General features: G+C 49.2%; 1 long non-coding RNA gene across 1 annotated transcript in view; it reads right to left on the bottom strand.

The window, feature by feature from the left end:
* Positions 1 to 19569, bottom strand: part of LOC138274682 (uncharacterized) — a 42348-nt gene extending 22779 nt beyond the window's left edge. The window contains exon 1 of the long non-coding RNA XR_011200391.1: positions 19506 to 19569. This is a non-coding gene — a long non-coding RNA (uncharacterized lncRNA). The remainder of the gene's footprint in view (positions 1 to 19505) is intronic.
* Positions 19570 to 19896: the final 327 nt, after the last annotated feature.

Consider the following 19896-nt stretch of genomic DNA (forward strand, 5'->3'; position numbering starts at 1 on the left):
AGAGACTTTTAAAGCATACATTACTATTTTTAGGGTCGAGCGCAAAGCTCTCTGTCCCTGCTGTAATAACTCTATGGGCTTGTAACCACACCCATGTCACTCCCATCAGTTTAGTTGGTTTGTTGGCTTTCCTTTTGATTTCATTAGTGAAAGGCATGCATACGTCATGCCTTTTCCGGTGCTTAGCCCTCCCTGAGCACACAAACCAACTACTGAAAACATACGAGGCTCGATGTTTTCTGTATGGTTTCTGAACTACTTTTTCTCTTTATTTCGCAGCGCGTTCTCGCTGGGCAGTAGTCGAGCACGTTGCATTACATCGACTCTGTTACCTGGATATATGCACTTTTGCCAATTACGTGGGAAATTGCACTTTTGCCAGTTACATGGATAATTGCACTTTTACTAATATGTTTCACTGCAAGCGAACTTCTGTTTCCTTTTGTGTGTCTGCTTTGCGCTGATGGCGGCCGTCGTGAAGCTTTTATTTTTCAGTTTATGTGGGAACAAAAGTCTGGTTAGTTATGTGAATCTGTTTTACTTTCCATTTTCAATTTATGTGGCAAGAAAAGTCTGGTTAGGAGCTTACAATGCTAATAGTTCTAACTCGAGCAAACATGTGACCCTTTCCATTGCAAATGCTTGGTAAAGAATGTATTCAGATGTTGCAATACTGTTTGCTCGTCTGTGAAGCAAGCAGTGTCCTCTAGGAAGAATACACAGAAATCACTATGAACGCAGCTATACCATAGCGAATTAAAATGGGACTTTTCTAGGAAGTATTCATGAGTGTGGATAAAAAAATTGCCTACACTAGTGAACTACTAAACTAGCATCATGTCTACAGGTGGATGACATTTTAAATAGCAGCAGACAAATTAGATTGCAGGATAGGGAGGCTGAACTTTGACAGTGTTAATGATCACAATACCCTTGTGTTTTTTGGAGAACTTCCAGAAATCTGAAAGACCATATGTATTGAATACCCATTTATGCAAAGCTTTGCAGGCTTCTTTCTTTTAAAATGAACATCTATGTCAGGGCAAGGGGCCTTTCCTGCTTAATATTTGAGGCATCCATGCCTTAACAAACATCTGGCAGTAGTGTGGGGTTTTGCGTTCCTCTGCTATACCTGCCACGTGGAATGGCAGTATGTTGTCTTCTTGACCCCACTTAGTACGTTCTTAAAATTTTTCTTTTTCACTGATGACCATGACGAGCGCCGGAAATCAACACACAGCCGTCCCTGCGTGAAAACTAAATTACTCATCGCCGTGTGCAGCCTGAGAAATTGACACACACCCCTTTGTGTCCACTTCTCCTCCTCTGCTGTCCTTTGCGGCGATCTTTCAAGCAAACCAGGTACTTTGTGCTTGAAAGAGACTTTGTTTGCTTTAAAAAGACACTTTGGGGGTCATTACAACATTGGCGGGAAAAGCCGCTTACCGCCGTGCAGAAGACTGCCAATACACCGCTGCGGCCGCGGAATTCCGCCACGGTCATTATGACCCACTGCTCGGAATCCGCCAAAATTCAGACACCCACACAAGTCCGCCACACCAAAGGTCAGTGATAAACTGGCGAAAACAAAACCTCCACCGTCACCCCAACAGAAATACGCCCACACTATCACGACCCACGAATCCATGCGGCGGTCTTTCAACCGTGGTATTCCATTGGCGGTACACCCCGCCGCGCTCAAAATACACACACCCTTACAAAACATAGCCACATTGGACAATTTGAAATACACACACCTGAGACACATACACACACCACTCCCACACACCCAATACAATATAAAACACACACCCACATCACCCACAAACCCCTACGACCAAAAATCATGAACGAAGGCCAGAGAGAGACACCACCATCAACAATACTAGCATCCACAGGCACACAACAACATCACCCACACAACTTCCACGCACCTTACACAACACACCACTACATATCACCACACTTATCACCCCACACACCACCCCGCACATCACTTACACTACCCCATGGCACGGCAAAGACAGCCCAGGTTCTCGGAGAAGGAACTCAGGGCATGGTGGAGGAAATCGTCCGGGTAGAGCCACAGCTATTTGGATCCCAGGTGCAGCACACCTCAATTGCAAGGAAGATGGAGCTATGGCGAAGAATATTGGACAGGGTCAACGCAGTGGGACAACACCCAAGAAATCGGGAGGACTTCAGGAAAAGGTGGAATGACCTACGGGGAAAGGTGCGTTCCGTGGTATCAAAGACATCACCAGGCGGTTCAGCGGACTGGCTGCGGACCCCCACCTCCTCACCCACAACTAACAACATGGGAGGAGCAGGTCTTGGCGATTCTGCATCCTGAGGACCTCGCAGGAGTTGGTGGAGGAATGAACTCTGGTAAGTCAAATCTTAACTATTACATCCCCCACCCTACCTGCATGCTATCATATACCCCCACCCATCGCCCTCAGCCCTATCACTCCAACTCCTCACAAATGTACCAATATCACAAACCACACATCCCAACACCAAGCCCTGCATGCAACAACAAAGCGTGGACACCCATCACTAAAGCATGCCCACTGCACATACCCATACACCCCCCTAAACTATCATCACACAAGCTCCCACACAGGAATGCCAGCACTGGGGTACACAGTCACCCACCCATTGCACACCATGACACACACAGATGCAATAATCATGCCTTTCTACCCCAGCAGAACCACTACCCAACATCACCAGACAGGAGGGTCCAGACATGTCCACTCCACCCACAGAAGAGGCCCACAGTGATGACAGCACCTCTGTCCAACTGGATCTAGACGACCAGCCCGGACCATTGTGGGCCTCGGGACAGTCGGTTCCCCTCACACAGGCACAGGCCACCACAGACCTTCCCCCCTCTGGAAACACCAGCACAGCACCCACCCAGCGGGCCCATACCTCCGTCCCCAGGACACATCAATCAGCTGTGTGTCCACCACTACAGGTAACCCAGGATAACCCGCCACCCCAACAACAACAGGGACTGGGGGCAGTGGCAGTGGGCACACGGACCATGGGACGGAGGCCCAGGAATACAGGCGAACTGGGAGGGCCGCCGTGCGACAGGGGGCGGACAGGCCAAGGGAACCCACTTTCCATGAGGCCCTCTCCTCCATCATGGGAGCGTACCACCACTCCCAGGAGACGATGGCAACGGTACTGGCCAAGTTTCAGGAGACCCAGCGCATGCAGGAGGAACAGTATATGGGCTTCAGGGAGGAACTCAGAAACATCAGCTCCACCCTGGGCACCATCGTAGGGGTGCTGAAGGAACTACTCAACACCAGGAGGGACACTGTGGCACTACAAGGGCCCCCTGACACTAGCATGGATGATGAACTGCCCACCACCTCCGCCGGCACTAGTGGACAGGACGCCCCACCACAGGACCACCCGCACAAGCACCCCACCCCCTGCAGACGGAGAACCACCCCGTAAACGGTCCCTGAGATCCAGGAACAAGACAGAGCACAATGCCAACACCCCCGCCAAGAAATGAGACCACCCTGATTGTCATCCCACTGTCCCACTTTGTCACCCTGTCCATAATTAAAATGCCCCAGCTCCACTTCCTATGCCCATATGGGCAATGCACCTGTGAGACTAATAGACTAGCCTCTGCCATGGACACTCCTCCGCCATCAGCCCTCACCATTTAACTTCCCCCTCCAATATTTTGTATTTAAAAAAACACACCTAAAGCACAAAAAGATCTGGAGTCTGTCTGTGATTTCGAAATAGTGTATTTGCAATTACAGTGACAAAATGTTCTTGAAATAGTAATGTCAACATACCTATGTCACACAGCTCTAGTCCATGATGAATCTAAGCTGATGACACATGTTGGGACCCACATCTGTGAAACTGTAAGGGAAAGTGACAACTCAGTGACCATACACTGGGTGAAAACGACAGACAGGATAGAGGTAGTAGGCTAAAAGTACATGTAGTAGGCAAAAATTTATTCTCACCTGTGTTTCACTGGAAATATTGCAGGATCACTGAGTCCCTGTTCTGCATGTCTTCTTCCTCTGCTTCCTCCTCATCACTGTCCACAGGCTGCACAGCTGCCACAACACTGCCATCTGGACCATCCTCCTGCAGAAAAGGCACCTGTCGTCGCAAAGCCAAGTTGTGAAGCATACAGCAGGCCACGATGATCTGGCACACCTTCTTTGTAGAATAGGGATCCACCTGTCATATGCAGGCACCTTAACCTGGCCTTCAGGAGGCCGAAGTTCCGCTCGATCACGCTCCTAGTCTGCCCATGGGCCTCATTGTAGCCTTCCTCTGCCCTGGTCCTGGGATTCCTCACTGGGGTCAGTAGCCATGACAGGTTGGGGTACCCAGAGTCACCTGCAAATGGCGAGGGATAACTGTTAGACACACACTAACTCTTAGGGATAACCCCAGACAACCATTCCCACTGCCTTGCTTCCAGGGGCTCACCTAATAGTCACACACAGTGCCTCTGGAGTTGACCCATCACATAAGGGATGCTGCTATTCTGCAGGATGTAGGCGTCATGCACTGAGCCAGGGAACATGGCATTCACATGGGAGATGTACTGGTCTGCCAAACATACCATCTGTACATTCATTGAATGATAACTCTTCCGGTTTCTGTACACCTGTTCACTCCTGTAGGGGGGGACCAAAGCCACATGGGTACCATCAATGGCACCTATGATGTTGGGGATATGTCCAAGGGCATAGAAGTCACCTTTCACTGTAGGCAAATCCTCCACCTGAGGGAAAACGATGTAGCTCCGCATGTGTTTCAGCAGGACAGACAAAACTGGACAATACGTTGGAAAACATAGGCTGGGACTTCCCTGATGCCACGGCCACAGTTGTTTAAAAAGACCCACTTACAAGGAAATGGAGCACTGATAGCACCTGCACTTGAGGGGGGATTCCTGTCGGATGGCGATTGCTGACATCAGGTCTGGCTCCAACTGGGTACACAGTTCCTGAATTGTGGCACGGTCAGATCTGTAGGTGATTATCAAATGTCTTTCCTCCATTGTCGACAGGTCTACCAGCGGTCGGTACACCGGAGGATTCCGCAATCTCCTCACATGTCCCAGCGGACAGTTCCTATGAAGGACAACAGCGAGCACAGAGTCAAACAACTCAGAGATACATACCCACAGTTTACCCAGAACACCAATCATACACAAAATGTGGCCTGTATGTGTGTTGAGACTAGGCCTAGGTATTTGTGACGCAGTTGGAAATTAGGCCATGTGGGCCCCTGAAATGGCGGCTGCCTGACCTCTAAAGTGGGACAATGGGATGTAAGGTAACTGCGCTGGCGTTGTACACCGTCGTGGTAGGTGGTCGGAGACCGCGGCGCAATGCTGCATTGGTTAACATTGGACTCTATGGGTCCCAGGAGCCAATGGCGATGTACGCCGGCGATGATGGTACGCACCACCGTGGACGTGACTGCCATTATTTATCTGTTTAATCACTCGATACCTGATCTTCGACAGGAAAGGACCTACACTGCAAGTGCTGCTGTGACCTCGGTCTGGAAGAGACAATGGCTTGTGCATCTGTGGAAAGGGCCCCTGCCTTCACATCGGAGGAGTTGGAGAAGCTCGTCGATGGGGTCCTCCCCCAGTACACGCTACTCTACGGTCCTCCAGACAAACAGGTAAGTACACAGTGAGCATGTTGTATGGGCTATGCCTGTGTGGAGAGGGCTTGATGTAAGAAGGAAGGGGGCAAAGTTCTGTGTGCATGAAAGACGGTGGGTGCATGTGCCACATGGCAACAGTAGGGATGGGGGCCACTCACTTTGACGGTGCAGTTGGTAATGACTTCTCTTCTTCCCCTGTACATTACATGTAGGTCATCGCCCACCAGAAGAAAGATATTTGGCGTGCCATCGCCAAGGATGCCCGGACCCTGGGTGTCTACCACAGACGGAGCACCCACTGCCGGAAAAGAAGAGAGGACATTCGCCGCTGGAGCAAGAAGACGTCAGAGGCTCAGCTGGGGATGGCCTCCCAACGTGGGAGGGGTGCCCGTCGAACCATGACCCCCCTGATGTTCAGGATCCTGGCGGTGGCCTACCCGGAGTTGGATGGGCGCTTAAGGGCATCACAGCAGACACAAGGGGGTGAGTACACTCTCATTCAGCTGACTTTGCGTGCAGTGGAGTCGTCTGGGTGGGGTAGGAAGGCTGTCCCTAGGCCAGGGCGAGTTCCGCAGGCTAGGCCCCTCCGTAAGGCATGGCCCTGCGGCCCCCCACCCCACCTCTGTAGAGTGCCAAGTACAGCAATTCATGCCCCTGTGTCACCTATGTGTGCTGATGTCGTCCATAGCCTTGTAGGCCATTCCCCAGCAATTGCACTGTAGAGCCCAAGAGCGCGGAGTAGTGCAGGGGGCTTCTGTGTCTGTCTTGACCACCAACGGTAGCGGTAATCCATGCACTCAACATTTCTTTCTTCTGTTCCCCCCCCTTTTTGTGGTCTGCCTGTTCTTGTACGCATTAGCATCATCAGGCGGAGGAGCAGTGGCACCGGAGCACGAGGGAGCTGCATCCCACAAGGCCATGGAGGGCCACACTACGGACTCAGAATTCACCAGTGGGACGGAGGGCGAGGGGAGCTCCACGGCGGGGACAGGAGCTGACACCAGTGACACGGACTCGTCCTCTGATGGGAGCTCCCTTGTGGTGGCGGCAACATCTGTGCCCCCCGCATCTACAGTTACAGCCGCCACCCCCCCCTACCAGCACCACCCTCCCAGCAGCCCCTCAGCCTTCGCCCCATGCCCACTCACCCAGGAGGGTGGGCATCACCTTCTCCCCAGGCACCTCAGGCCCTGCCCCAGTCACCCCTGCTGCCCTCAGCGAGGAGGCCATTGACCTCCTCAGGTCCCTCACTGTTGAACAGTCTACCATTTTGAATGCCATCCAGGGTGTAGGAAGGCAGTTGCAACAAACTAATGCATTCCTGGAGGGCATTCATTCTGGTCAGGCGGCCCTTCACCAAGCCTTTCAAACTCTGGCCTCAGCACTGATGGCAGCCATTGTCCCTGTGTCTAGCCTCCCCCCTCCAACTTCCTCCACCCACACCCAATCCCCTGTACCTCTGACTATCCAAAGCACACCATCAGACCAGGCTGCACACACCTCACCACACAAGGGAAGCTCAGGCAAACATAAGCACCACACATCCCACAGGCACTCACGCAAGCATCACACACATGCAGACACACCAACATCCACTGCCTCCACTGTGCCCCCTCCTCCTCCTCTCCCTACCAGTCTCGTCTACACACACACCTGCATGCACTACCTCTACAGCCATTATGTCCCTCACCAGCACACCCACCAGCACACCCACCAGCACACCCCGCTCACATGCAGTCACCACCCCCACTAACATTCACACTTCCCCTGTGTCCTCTCCCAGTGTGTCTGTGATGCCCCCTCCCAAGATACACAAACGCAGGCACACACCCACCCAACAGCCATCCACCTCACGACAGCCTCCAGCGCATGCACCTGCACCCAAAGTCACGAAACGTACACCTCCTACTACTACCACCTCTTCCTCCACTCCCAAACCCCCACCAGCTACACATCCCAGTGTGTCCAAAAAAACTTTTCCTGACCTTTTTCCCACACCTCCCCGCCCGTCCATCTCATAGGTCCTGAACTAGCACCTCAGCCACAACATCTCCGGGACCAGTGGTGCCTGTAGTCACAGGTATGTGGAGTGCACCGGCCACCAGGACAGTCAGTGTGGCACGGAGCCACAGCACAGACTGTCCCCCCCCCCGTGAAACACCAGAAGTTGGCCAGTGCCCGGCGGGAGAGGGGGAAGACTCCAGCCACCCAAGCCGCTCCCAGAGGTCCCGTGGGAGTGTGGACTCAGCTGTGACACCTCCCAAGGTGGGGAAGGGCCACAAGAAACCCGGCAAGTCTGGGAAAAGCAGCACGGCGGAGAAGACCGCCATCATCCCCGCTGCCCAAGAGGGCCCCGCCAGCCCCATCCCCGCTGCCCAGGAGGCCACTGCGAGCCCAGCTGCCCAGGAGTGCCCTGCCAGCCTCATCCCCGCTGCCCAGGAGGGCCCTGCCAGCCCCATCCCCGCTGCCCAGGAGGGCCCCACCAGCCACAGCCCAGCTGCCCAGGAGGGCCCCGCCAGCCACAGCCCAGCTGCCCAGGAGGGCCCTGTCAGCCACAGCCCAGCTGCCCAGGAGTGCCCCGCCAGCCACAGCTCAGCTGCCCAGGAGGGCCCCGCCAGCCACAGCCCAGCTGGGCCATTAAGGACCCCCAGCCCTAGCCCAGCTGGGCCATGAAGGACTGCCAGCACAAGCACCGCTGGGCCATGAAGGACCGCCAGCACAAGCACTGCTGGGCCACGAAGGACCGCCAGCACAAGCACCGCTGGGCCATGAAGGACCGCCAGCACAAGCACCGCTGGGCCATGAAGGACCGCCAACTCAAGCACCGCTGAACAGGGCACCGCCAACTCAAGCACCGCTGAACAGGGCACCGCCAAATCAAGCACCGCTGAACAGGGCACCGCCAGCTCAAGCACCGCTGAACAGGGCACCGCCAAATCAAGCACCGCTGAACAGGGCACCGCCAACTCAAGCACCGCTGAACAGGGCATGCCAAATCAAGCACAGCTGAACAGGGCACCACCAAATCAAGCAGCGCTGAACAGGGCACCGCCAACTCAAGCACCACTGAACAGGGCACCCCCAAATCAAGCAGCGCTGAACAGGGCACCGCCAAATCAAGCACCGCTGAACAGGGCACCGCCAACTCAAGCATCTCTGAACAGGGCACCGCCAACTCAAGCATCTCTGAACAGGGCACCGCCATCTGAAGCACCGCTGAACAGGGCACCGCCAAATCAAGCACTGCTAGCCCATGAGCACCAGGGGCACTGACACAACTGGGACCGTCACAGCGTGAGTGATGCACTCTGGGCACCGGTCCCCCTCCAGAATCAGTGGAGAGATCCATCCACTACCTCTGTCCTTCACAGGATGAAGCACTCTGGGCACCAGTCCCCCTCCAGAACCAGTGGAGACATGCATCCATTACCTCTGTCCATCACTGGATGAAGCACTCTGGGCACCAGTCCCCCTCCAGAACCAGTGGAGACTGTCATCCACTACCTCTGTCCTTCAGAGAATGAGGCACTGTGGGCACCAGTCCCCCTCCAGAACCAGTGGAGACATGCATCCACTACCTCTGTCCTTCACAGGATGAAGCACTCTGGGCACCAGTTCCCCTCCAGAACCAGTGGAGACTGTTATCCACTTTGTGGCTTGCACTCCCCAGGATGCAGCAGTGGGCAAACCACCCACTGTAGAGACTTGAGAGACTGTGGCTTTGCACTCCCCAGGATAATGCAGTGGGCAAATTACCCACTGGAGAGACTTGAGAAACTGTGGCTTTGCACTCCCCAGGATACATCAATGGGCATGGAGCCCCTTCGTGGATCTGGCGTCGTGCACTCATCCGGCTGAGGTGCCCCCCTCCCCTTCCCCCTGAGGTGCCCGTTGTATTTCTATCTGATGCCCCTGCAGTGTTCTCTCTGTTTTGATCTGGTATCAAGTGTGGGCCTCGCCCATGCATTTTGGGCCCAGTGGTCCACGGACTATGAATGGTGCAATACCTGGACTACTATTCTTGGTGTATATTTTTTTAATAATGGATATATGTATATTTTTGCGTACTGCATTATAATAGATTACAATGGTTACACTCATTTCCTTTTGTCTTTGCATTCTTCCGGGGGGGCGTTGAGGGGTGTAACTATAATGTAACGATATGTATTAGTGTGTGTGTTGTAGTGGGTGAGGGTAGGGGCGGGGGTGTTGCGTGTGTGTCCCCCTGTTTTTTGCCTCCACCCTCCCCTGTGTCGTAGGTGCAGTACTCACCGTGGTCTTCGCCGCCGGCATTCGTGCTCCTGGTACAGGAGCAGGAAGACTGTCGCAGGTAGGATTTTGAGTTCCGGGTCCATGGTGTCCTCCTTCCTCGTGGAGTGTGTAGAGGTGAGCGTTTTCCCTTCGAAATTCCTGTTTCCGCCGTGTTTTTATCCGCGGTGAATCCGCCCCGGAAAATGTGGTGGATTGGCCTGTCATAATAGTGTGGGCGGTACATTGGCTTACGCCTGTCTGTTGGTGGTGACCGCCGCGCTGTTTGTTTGTACCACCGTGGCGGTCGGAGTGTTAAAGTGGCTGCCTTTGTTGGTGGTTTCCGCCACGGTCGTAATTCCAAATTTTTTACCGCCGGCCTGTTGGCGGTCTTACCACTGCTTTAACACCGTCCGCCAGGGTTGTAATGACCACCTTTATATCACTTTTCAGTGATATCTCCACATTTACTTATTGCATCTTTGATTGTTTTGACCTGCAAATATCCAGATAAATATTATATAATTTTCTAAACACTGTGTGGTGTATGTTTGTGGTGCTATATGGTGTTATTGTATGATTTATTGCACAAATACTTTACACATTGCCTTCTAAGTTAAGCCTGACTGCTCAGTGCCAAGCTACCAGAGGGTGGGCACAGAATAATTTGGATTGTGTGTGAGTGTTCTTGCTTGGTCAGGGGGTAACCTGACTGCAAACCAAAGACCCCATTTCTAACAGTACCTCTCCACTAATCTCTAAATCAATCCCAAAATTAGAAATTAATTAAAGCTATTATGAATAGTAAAGTTCCATTATTGATACAAGCTATCCTTTAAGGGGGGTCAAATAAAGATTGGTGGACATTTCACTAAGAAAAGATTGGCAGATTTGCTAGTTGAAGTAGTATTTCAGCAAATCTCAATGAGAAAGTTTCCCCAAAACAATTAATATAACAAATAATAATAATAATAGCAATAATCTTTGTAACAAGATAAATATATCATGAGTTAATTTTACTTGCCTAGTCAGGTCTAAAAAAATCTACTGGTCTGCTTGCTATGACAAGTCAGATTTTATCAGCTCGAGCTATTATTAGGGCCTAGTGGTCCCATCTGGTGAAAGTGTCGCGTGGGCTCTCATTATCTGAAATGAGACTACTGGATTTCTAGGCGGCAGGATCTATAACGGTGTGGGGGACTGAGTCTGACCCACGTGTAAAGAAATATGTCGCCCTAAATCCGGTTTTGCTCCGGCTAACTAGCAGTGCCTCATTTCTCCCAAGGGGAAGAGATGATTGGGCAGCCGAGCGCATGACATCTTTGGAACTTCTCAGGGAAGTCGTGGTCACTCAGATCCAGACAAACTCTCTCATTTACAATATGATCTCATATACAAATGACAAAGACAGTATAAGTTTTATATAATGCTTTAATAAAACGACTGTATTTTAGAGAATAAGGCATGAGCCGCGATAACCAGAACCATACAACACAGTAGGATTGAGATAGTTACCAGGAGAGTAAAACATAAAAATAAAGCAATCATTGTGCATTAGAATTTCTACTCTCCCTCTGCTTAATTTATTTAGAGCACAGCATGTTAAGTGTCTAACTTGCCTATCGGTATCACTGAGGAGACATTAGTCTTCATACCTGAGCAAAGGCCTGTGATCTTGGTTCAGCATCTGCAACGAGGCATCAGCATCTAGTTGTGGTTCCCTGGTAGGAATCTCCCTCTGCCTTGTATTGGGACAGAGAAGTTATTTTATAACCTATATGTCAAAGTGATCACCAAATACGCAGAAATACCAAGTCTAAACTTCAACCACGTCTATCGGCAATGTACCAGACCATATCCTTGACTGAAGCACAGAGTGAGTGTGTTATGAAGAACATCAGTGCTGAAGTATGCAAAACAGTGTGATATGAATAAAAAACAACACCGTAGAACTGGCTATCTGAAAATAACAGTACTTAGAAAAAATAAAAGCACGCAGAGCAAAGTGCACAGAGGCTCTAGGCTACTAGCAAATGAAATAAAATACATCCAGGGCAAAATGCACAAAGGCCTAATGCCCAAAGCTAACGCATAAAACCAACCATACTACAAAAGAGCTTAAGCTGCCAAAGAACTGGGTTTCTGTTCATTTAGAAAGTAAATGAGCAATAAAAACATATTAGATTCTGTTTTTTATCTTGTCACATTTTCTGTGTGTTCCAAGACAGTTTATTTCTTCTTACAAATTTCTATTTATTTTGTCCTTGAGATTAGTGTTTACTTTTCTTTCTATGACTGCAAAGTTGAAGGATTTTGTAAAGCTGAACTGTCTGACAACCCTTGTGAAATCAAAAGCGGTAGGATGCTTTTTTCTAACACAACATTTAAATACCTTGTAAATGAACAGTAGAAATATTTCAAAATATATCAGCAATTAAGAAAGCACATTTTTGTGTAATTCAGAAGTGTGATGGAAACACAGATTTCGTAGGGACAAAACTAATCAGTACACTTCACTAGGTGATGTGCAAATGATAAATATTTCCAGAAAACTGATTTCCAAATACTATCATTTGTAGGCCATATAGCTTTATCAGTCAAATTGCATGTCAGTGCGAAATTTGTGGCCACTTCAATAGAAGATGTGCTGACTGTAAATGACAATGTGCTACAACACCATGGGGGTCATTAGTAGTTTGGTGGTCTCAGGACCGCCAAGTTGGCGGTGGCAGTTGTACCGCCAACATGCTGGCGGAAAAGACTGCCAAATTATGACCATGGCAGTATTCCCAACAGAATATCATGACATATCGGATATATCATGAGGCTGCTCACTACTAAGGTTTCCACTGCAGTAGCACAACTACGGAAACCCTGGCAGAAACCAACAATTTAAAAGGAGACACTCACCTTCAGGAAGCCACACCTGTCTGAAGCTGCCATGGAACCTGTAAGAAAACAGGGCTGATTGCAGAGGCCCCCTAACTTTTTGCCCCCATTTTTCACTTTTTGCTGGTGTTTTCCTGACTCTGATGGTGCCCTGGGAACTGCTAACCAGTCCCAGGGCCTGTGCTCTGTGTAAAATCAATATGCAAATTAGGCTAATTATAATTGGCTAAGTCAACCTGCCTATAAGTCCCTAGTATATGGTCGGGCATGTAGGTTTAGGGACCACAGCATAGGTAGTACACCCATAGGTGCACTGCTGAGGTGCCCAGTGCCATTTTAAAGGCAGGCCTGCCTTGCTGGCTGCTTTTAAATTAAAGTTATATGCAAATTCGACTTTGGAATTAAAAGTAGTTCCAAAGTCTTAAACTACCTTATTTTTATATATAAGTCACCCCTAAGGTGTGCCCTATGTGCCCCTAGGGCTAGGTGCCATGTAACTATAAGCAGGGACCTTATAAAAATAGTTTTATAAGCCCTGGTGATGAAAAACAGCCAAATTCGTTTTTCCCTCATTGTAGTGAATGGCCTCCATAGACTAGAATGGGGAGACTTTATTTTAATTTTTAAAGTCCCCTTAAATGATGGATATCAAGAGTTTGGTATCAAATTAATTGTTCTAGTAAATCCCACAACTTCCAGTTGTTGGATTTAATATAACTTGTTCAGGTGAAGAGTTTTTAACTTTACCTGAAAAGTTGCCAATTTCAGCCCTCATTGCTTTTGCTGCTGTGCTCTGATTGGCCAGCATCTAGCAGCCTGGCCAGGCTGCCTTGATGAGGTGTGAAGTGGCCTGGCTTCACACAAAGGAATGTGCCTGTGGGAGGGAATCTACCCTCATCAGATGGTGAGGCAGGAAGGGGGAGGGCTGCCAAACTGGTCTTCAAAGGCAGAGAAGGACATTTGGAGCAACCAGCAACACCCCCACATCCTGCAACCCCAGACACCTAGTGCCCCCTTGATTAGATTAAAAGAGGGCAGGAGAGGGGTGTGTTTTTGATTTTTAGCCACACCAGTGGGTGGGCTCAGCCAGATGTAACCTCCAAAAATCAGATTCAGCCATGATGGATTTTTGAAGAATGTTGCCTCCTGGGATTGCTTTTTGCCACACTTCCCAGGAAGTGGTCATCACAGGGGGAATGACCCTGCACCTGATTGGAGAACCAGGACCCCCTTGCTTTTCACTCAGGAGCAAGGATAAAACTGGCAGACCTGCACCCACACCTCAGTTCCCTACGACATCCAACAAGGAAGAACTACAGAAGAAGAAGGACTGCCCTGCTTGACCCCTGGCCTGCACCTGGAACCTGCACTCAAAAGGACTGCACCAGCTGCACACCTGGGCTTCACCACAAGAAGGACTTTGCCTGGCTTCAACTGGTTCAAGGAGGGACTCCCTATTTGCTACAGGTGAAAAATTGCTAACCAGAGTCCCCTGCACCAACTCCTGAAGAAAGCGACCAGCTGACCACTGTCCAGTGGCCAAAAAGGAGTTTACGCCAGGTGCATTCTGGGAGTTGTAATCCGCACCCTCAAGGACCATCTCAGAACTTCTGGACCCTTGGGGTGAGCTGTGGACCTCAAAAGAACCTTAGAAGGATATCTGGGAGAAGCCCCAGAAGTTTGGAGACGTTTGGAGAACTTTTGAAAAAAAGCTCCATAGAGGGTCCGACCCGCCGCGGCAACTCTAGCCGGCTTGCCTCAATCGCGACCCGGCCTGATTTGCTGGTTCGAAAATCTCAGAGAAAGAGACTAAGGCCCTCATTCTGACCCTGGCGGATACAATCCGCCAGGGCCAACGGGCGCGGGAGCACCGCCGACAGGCCGGCGGTGCCCCTAAGGGCATTCTGACCGCGGCGCTAACGCCGCGGTCAGACAGGGAAAACTGGCGGTCTCCCGCCAGTTTCCCGCTGCCCTGGGGAATCCTCCATGGCGGCGCAGCATGCTTCGCCGCCATGGGGATTCCGACCCCCTTCCCGCCGGCCTGGCTCTGGCGGTTCTTACCGCCAGAACCTGGCCGGCGGGAACGGGCGTCTTGGGGCCCCTGGGGGCCCCTGCAGTGCCCATGCCATGGCATGGGCACTGCAGGGGCCCCCTAACAGGGCCCAACTAGGCTTTTCAGTGTCTGCGATGCAGACACTGAAAAGCGCGACGGGTGCTGCTGCACCCGTCGCACGCCTTCCACTCCGCCGGCTCGATTCCGAGCCGGCTTCCTTGTGGAAGGCGCTTTCCCGCTGGGCCGGCGGGCGATCTGAATCAGATCGCCCGCCGGCCCAGCGGGAAAGTCAGAATACCCCTCGCGGTCTATTGACCGCGGGGCGGTATTCAGGCGGCTTCCGACGGGCGGGCGGCAACCGCCGCCCGCCTAGGTCGGAATGACCACCTAAGTCCGAAGGTAAAAAGTTGACTGGGACCTCCCAGCCAGCATATCCGAGGAGGGCTCCAGGGACGTTGGATCAAGATCCAGGTTTAACCCGGTCGAAGTCCGAAGGTAAAAATCTCCACCGAGGATTCTTGCGACGCGTATCCGGAGAAGGGCTCCAGGAGGTCGGATTGGACTGGCAGGTTCGTCCCGCTGAAGAAAATCTTCGAAAAAGAGACTAAGGGCCAGATGTAGCAAGGTCCGAATTTGCAATTCGGAAATTGCGAGTCGGTGCGACTCTAAATTTCCGAATCGGAAATTTGGATGCAGAACGGTGTCTCAGACACTGTTTGCGACTCGCTATGGGGTCGCAAAGACCCACCTCATTAATATTAATGAGGTGGGTCGCATTTTTCGACCCCATAGCGAGTCCCTGCACTCACAGGAATGGTGGCCTACTGAAGTCAGCAGACCTCCATGTCTGTGACTGCTTTTTCAATAAAGCAGTTTTTTAAATTTATTTTGCAGCCCGTTTTCCTTAAAGGAAAATGAGTTGCAAAAAAAAAAAAAATTACGAAACCAATTGGTTTTGTTTTTTCAGTGTAGGGAAGGGGTTCTATGGGGATCCCTTCCCTTTTGCGAATGAGTTACCACCAGTGTGACACTGGTGGTAACTGCGAATTGCTTTGCGACTGCATTCGCGGTCACAAAGCCATTCTGAATTGCGATGCGATTCGCAAATAGGAAGGGAACACCCCTTCCTATTTGCGAGTCGCATTCACAATTTGCGAGTCAGTACTGACTCGCAAATTGTGAATGTGCATCACAGAAGGCTTTTGCATGGCACAAACTGCGATTTTTGCAGTTTGCACCATGCAAACTGCTTCCTTCATCTGGCCCTAAGTGTGAAGGTAAACTTTTAACCGAGGCCTCAAGCGGCCTGTAGCCGAGCAGGGCTCCATCGCGGTCGGCCTTAAACTTTGACTTTGCCCCGGTCGAGGTGCAACCAGATGACCTGATTGACGCTTTTTGTTTCTAGGTGCTATTTTTTAAACTGTTTCCTGTGTTTTAATTAATTACTGTTTTGTGATATTTGAATGCTTTACACTCTGTCTCCTAAGTTAAGCCTTGACGCTCGTTGCCAAGCTACCAAGGGTTGAGCTGGGTTTAATTTTCTGAGACCTAACTGGACCTAAGTGGAGGTTAGTGGCCTATTGGTAAGTGTAGGTACCTGCCTGCCCTTACCAATAACCCATTTTCCAACAGAACCAGAACTACACATCTTCCTGCTGCTCTTCCTTGCTCAACGACTCCGGAACCAGCGACAACAACAGCAATCATAAGTACACACACACTTACCTGTCAATGTTTCAAAAAGCCAAAGTACCTATGCACACACAACATACACATCGGGAACGGGTGGCGAGGGCAAAACACACACACGTAACCTCACATTGACAAACAAACACACACAGCCAAATACACATGTGCATACATAGTACACACTCTACCACTACCACACACACACGCACACACAGCTAGAACACACACCAACTCCCAGATAGACAGCACTGTCACAGTCACTCACAACAACTTACAATACCACCAAACGGCACAACTACACCAGAACTGCAACACCACAAAAGTACTGTTAAGCACCCACAATGCACATATCCACTTGACAAATCATACAAACAACACAACTTAACAACACCAGAAGATGAACACACACAATCACACATTCTAACAACGAGGCGTACGACATACCCCTCAAACACGCATCACCACTGATCTGACATACCAATCTCCAAACACACTCTCACACACACAACTGGTAGCACAACCACCACTCACACAAAATTTACTCATACAGAAACAAAAGCAGCCACGTCCAAAACAACCCTAGGAAAATAAAATCAGGACAAAGATGTAACCTTCAAACCAACAAATGGTTGGCCCAGATATATATAAATAATTAAATAAAAATACATATATAAATATGTAAAAAAATAAAAGCCATAGGAGAGTCCAAACAGATATGTGCAAAATGCACCTGTGGCACTTGTAAGTGCCCCAGCTTGACTCCTGACTGCCATGTAACCTCCACAGATAGGGGCATCAAGGGGGCGGGTAGGCATCTCAGGGATTGGGGGTGGGGGTGGAAGGGAAGCTTGGGTTCAGGGTTGGGAGAGGGATCTTTGGGTTTGGGTTTGGGAGGGGGGCTTAGGTCAAGGCTTAGGGAAGGGCTGCAAACTCTTCAGAGAGGTTGACTTCTAGACAGGGAGAGGGGCATTGGTACTTGCAGGGAGGGCAGGGGATGTTTTGGAGGTGGAAGGGCTGGACTTCGGGAGGGACACAGAGCGTTTGATGGTCACATGGAGTGGGAGACGAGTAGAGAAACGATTCAACTCCGAGAAGAAAGATTTCTTAGACACACAGAGACGGTCATGGTAAAAGGGTTTGAGTGTGGAGGAAGAAGGAATGGTTGTCTGAGGTGTTTTTTAAGTGCCATTGGGGGCCCTGAAATGGTGCACTGCAGTTTTGCACCAAAAATTATAAATCAGGGCCATAGTTTATTGTCCCTTTCTTGGGAAAGGTTTTCAGCTTCTGCTACTGGTGTGGGGTGACGCTCCTCCACCCAAGCAGAGGAGCCGCCACTGAACTTTGCACATTCTGCAACAGTATACGAGAGGTGGGTGTTTAGACAACTTGGTACAATCAATTATGTTGGCTGCTCAGCTTTTGGGGATGAGATTTTGCTAGGGCTGCTCACTTAACAACCTGGGGATCCAGGTTTGAATCATGGCCTTGCTGCTTTTTTCAAAATCACATGAATCTGGTCAATTCACCTAATTTCTCTAAGTCTATAAATGTTGAACGTAATGCATGAAATGTATTTGACTAATCCCCATTTGTATGCAATATTATAGCTCATCTTCCAACCCCACTGGCAATGTATAGAGCTCCACTGCTTACTAGCTAGTTCACTCTCTATAAATATGAGTACATAGATGCATGCTCAAAGTGTAATGCAAGTTTTAATGAAAATATTTTAAATAGCCACAGATAAACCAGAATACCATATATATTCAAGCTCAGCCACACAAAAACTTAAGAGCTCCTGCGGCTCAGCAGAACTAATTTCCCTCCACTTGAAAGTGCTACAGTCCATAAGCAACACCCCTGCATCACCAATGGAGGTGTGCAATATGAGTTTCACCTTTGATGCACACACTCCTTAAAGTGCCTTTTACATATTGACAATGGTAACATGCCCAGTGGGTTGTGCTGGTGCCAGTGGGGGCAATGTCCTTCCAGAATAAATGCAGTGAATTAATTAATGCCTCCTCCCCAAAAACTGCTGCAAACATCAGCATGCACAAACCTTCACTAACAAATCATATTTGGCTTAAAACCATATAACCTCATTCCTTGTAACAAACTCTGACACTCCTGTAAAAAAACTCAAAAGCAGCCATCAGTCAGTACCTAGTGCTATTAAAAAAAGAAACATAAACACTGCTACTACCATTGCTGATACTACTACCACTACTCAATTGTTACTACCACTACTAATAATGCTATTTAACCTTGTTTACAAGTACTTTACTAGTACTTCTGGGCTACTGCTGTTATCACTAATACAATTTCTGCTATTAGTATCCCTAAGAGAACATAACTTCTGCTCATAGTAGTTATACAATCACTACAAGTGTAGCTCCAGCTGCCAATAGAGCAATCACAACTGTAAGTTCTACTTCTACTGCAACCACTAATTAAACATACAAGGAACTAAGGCAACAATGACTTCATTTAGCTGCACATCCCTACAGTGTGCTTAAATCATTAATGGTGCTCAAACACTAAAAACATCTGTTGCCAAGGTGTGTAAACTGGAATTAGAAACCTTAACCAGTTAATATCAGAGAAAAAACATATAGTGGAGCACACACAATCTCAGTTTGTTAAACATCTACAATTGCATCTAATAATTGTTATAACCAAAAAAAAGTTTATAATCATAATATCATGTTCATAATATAACCATTGCTAAGACTGACTATTACTGTACTACATCTACTGCTACTATATTGCACTACTATATATCACTACTAATATGATCATATGGCTTCTATTACTACTACCATCACTATTACTAATAGAATTTCTGTGACTAAATAAAAGTGCATTTTATATCTTCATTGTTATTTATTGCACCTGCGTTTCTGATTTCATGCCAGTATACAAAGCCTGAAATTCTTACCTAGCTGAACATATAAGCCTGCAGCCAGCAGCAAAATCAGGCTTAGCTTCATCTTCGGTGTGTGGTTCTGGACTGAAGTCATAGTGCATTGCAACAAGTTTATACATTTTTTCTCCTCATGCCTAATAAATAATTACTATGACAATTATCCACAAACAAGTATCATGATGAAATATGATGTTAATCAAGCTGATTAAAACACCCTGTAGTTTCTTAAATTGCAAGCCACACCCTAAGCCTTCACAATGAGTACTTGTCCTAATATCTCCAAGCCAGCATTCCTCTGTTTGAGAAACCTAGATGGTTGTGGAAGAACAGGTTTGTGTTCCATGCCGCTCCACCTGTGTTCCTCTTTTGAGCCCTCTCTTACTGGTATGTGCACCAATCCGTA

The sequence above is a fragment of the Pleurodeles waltl genome, chromosome 2_2 (assembly GCF_031143425.1).
Source record: "Pleurodeles waltl isolate 20211129_DDA chromosome 2_2, aPleWal1.hap1.20221129, whole genome shotgun sequence".
NCBI lineage: Eukaryota > Metazoa > Chordata > Amphibia > Caudata > Salamandridae > Pleurodeles > Pleurodeles waltl.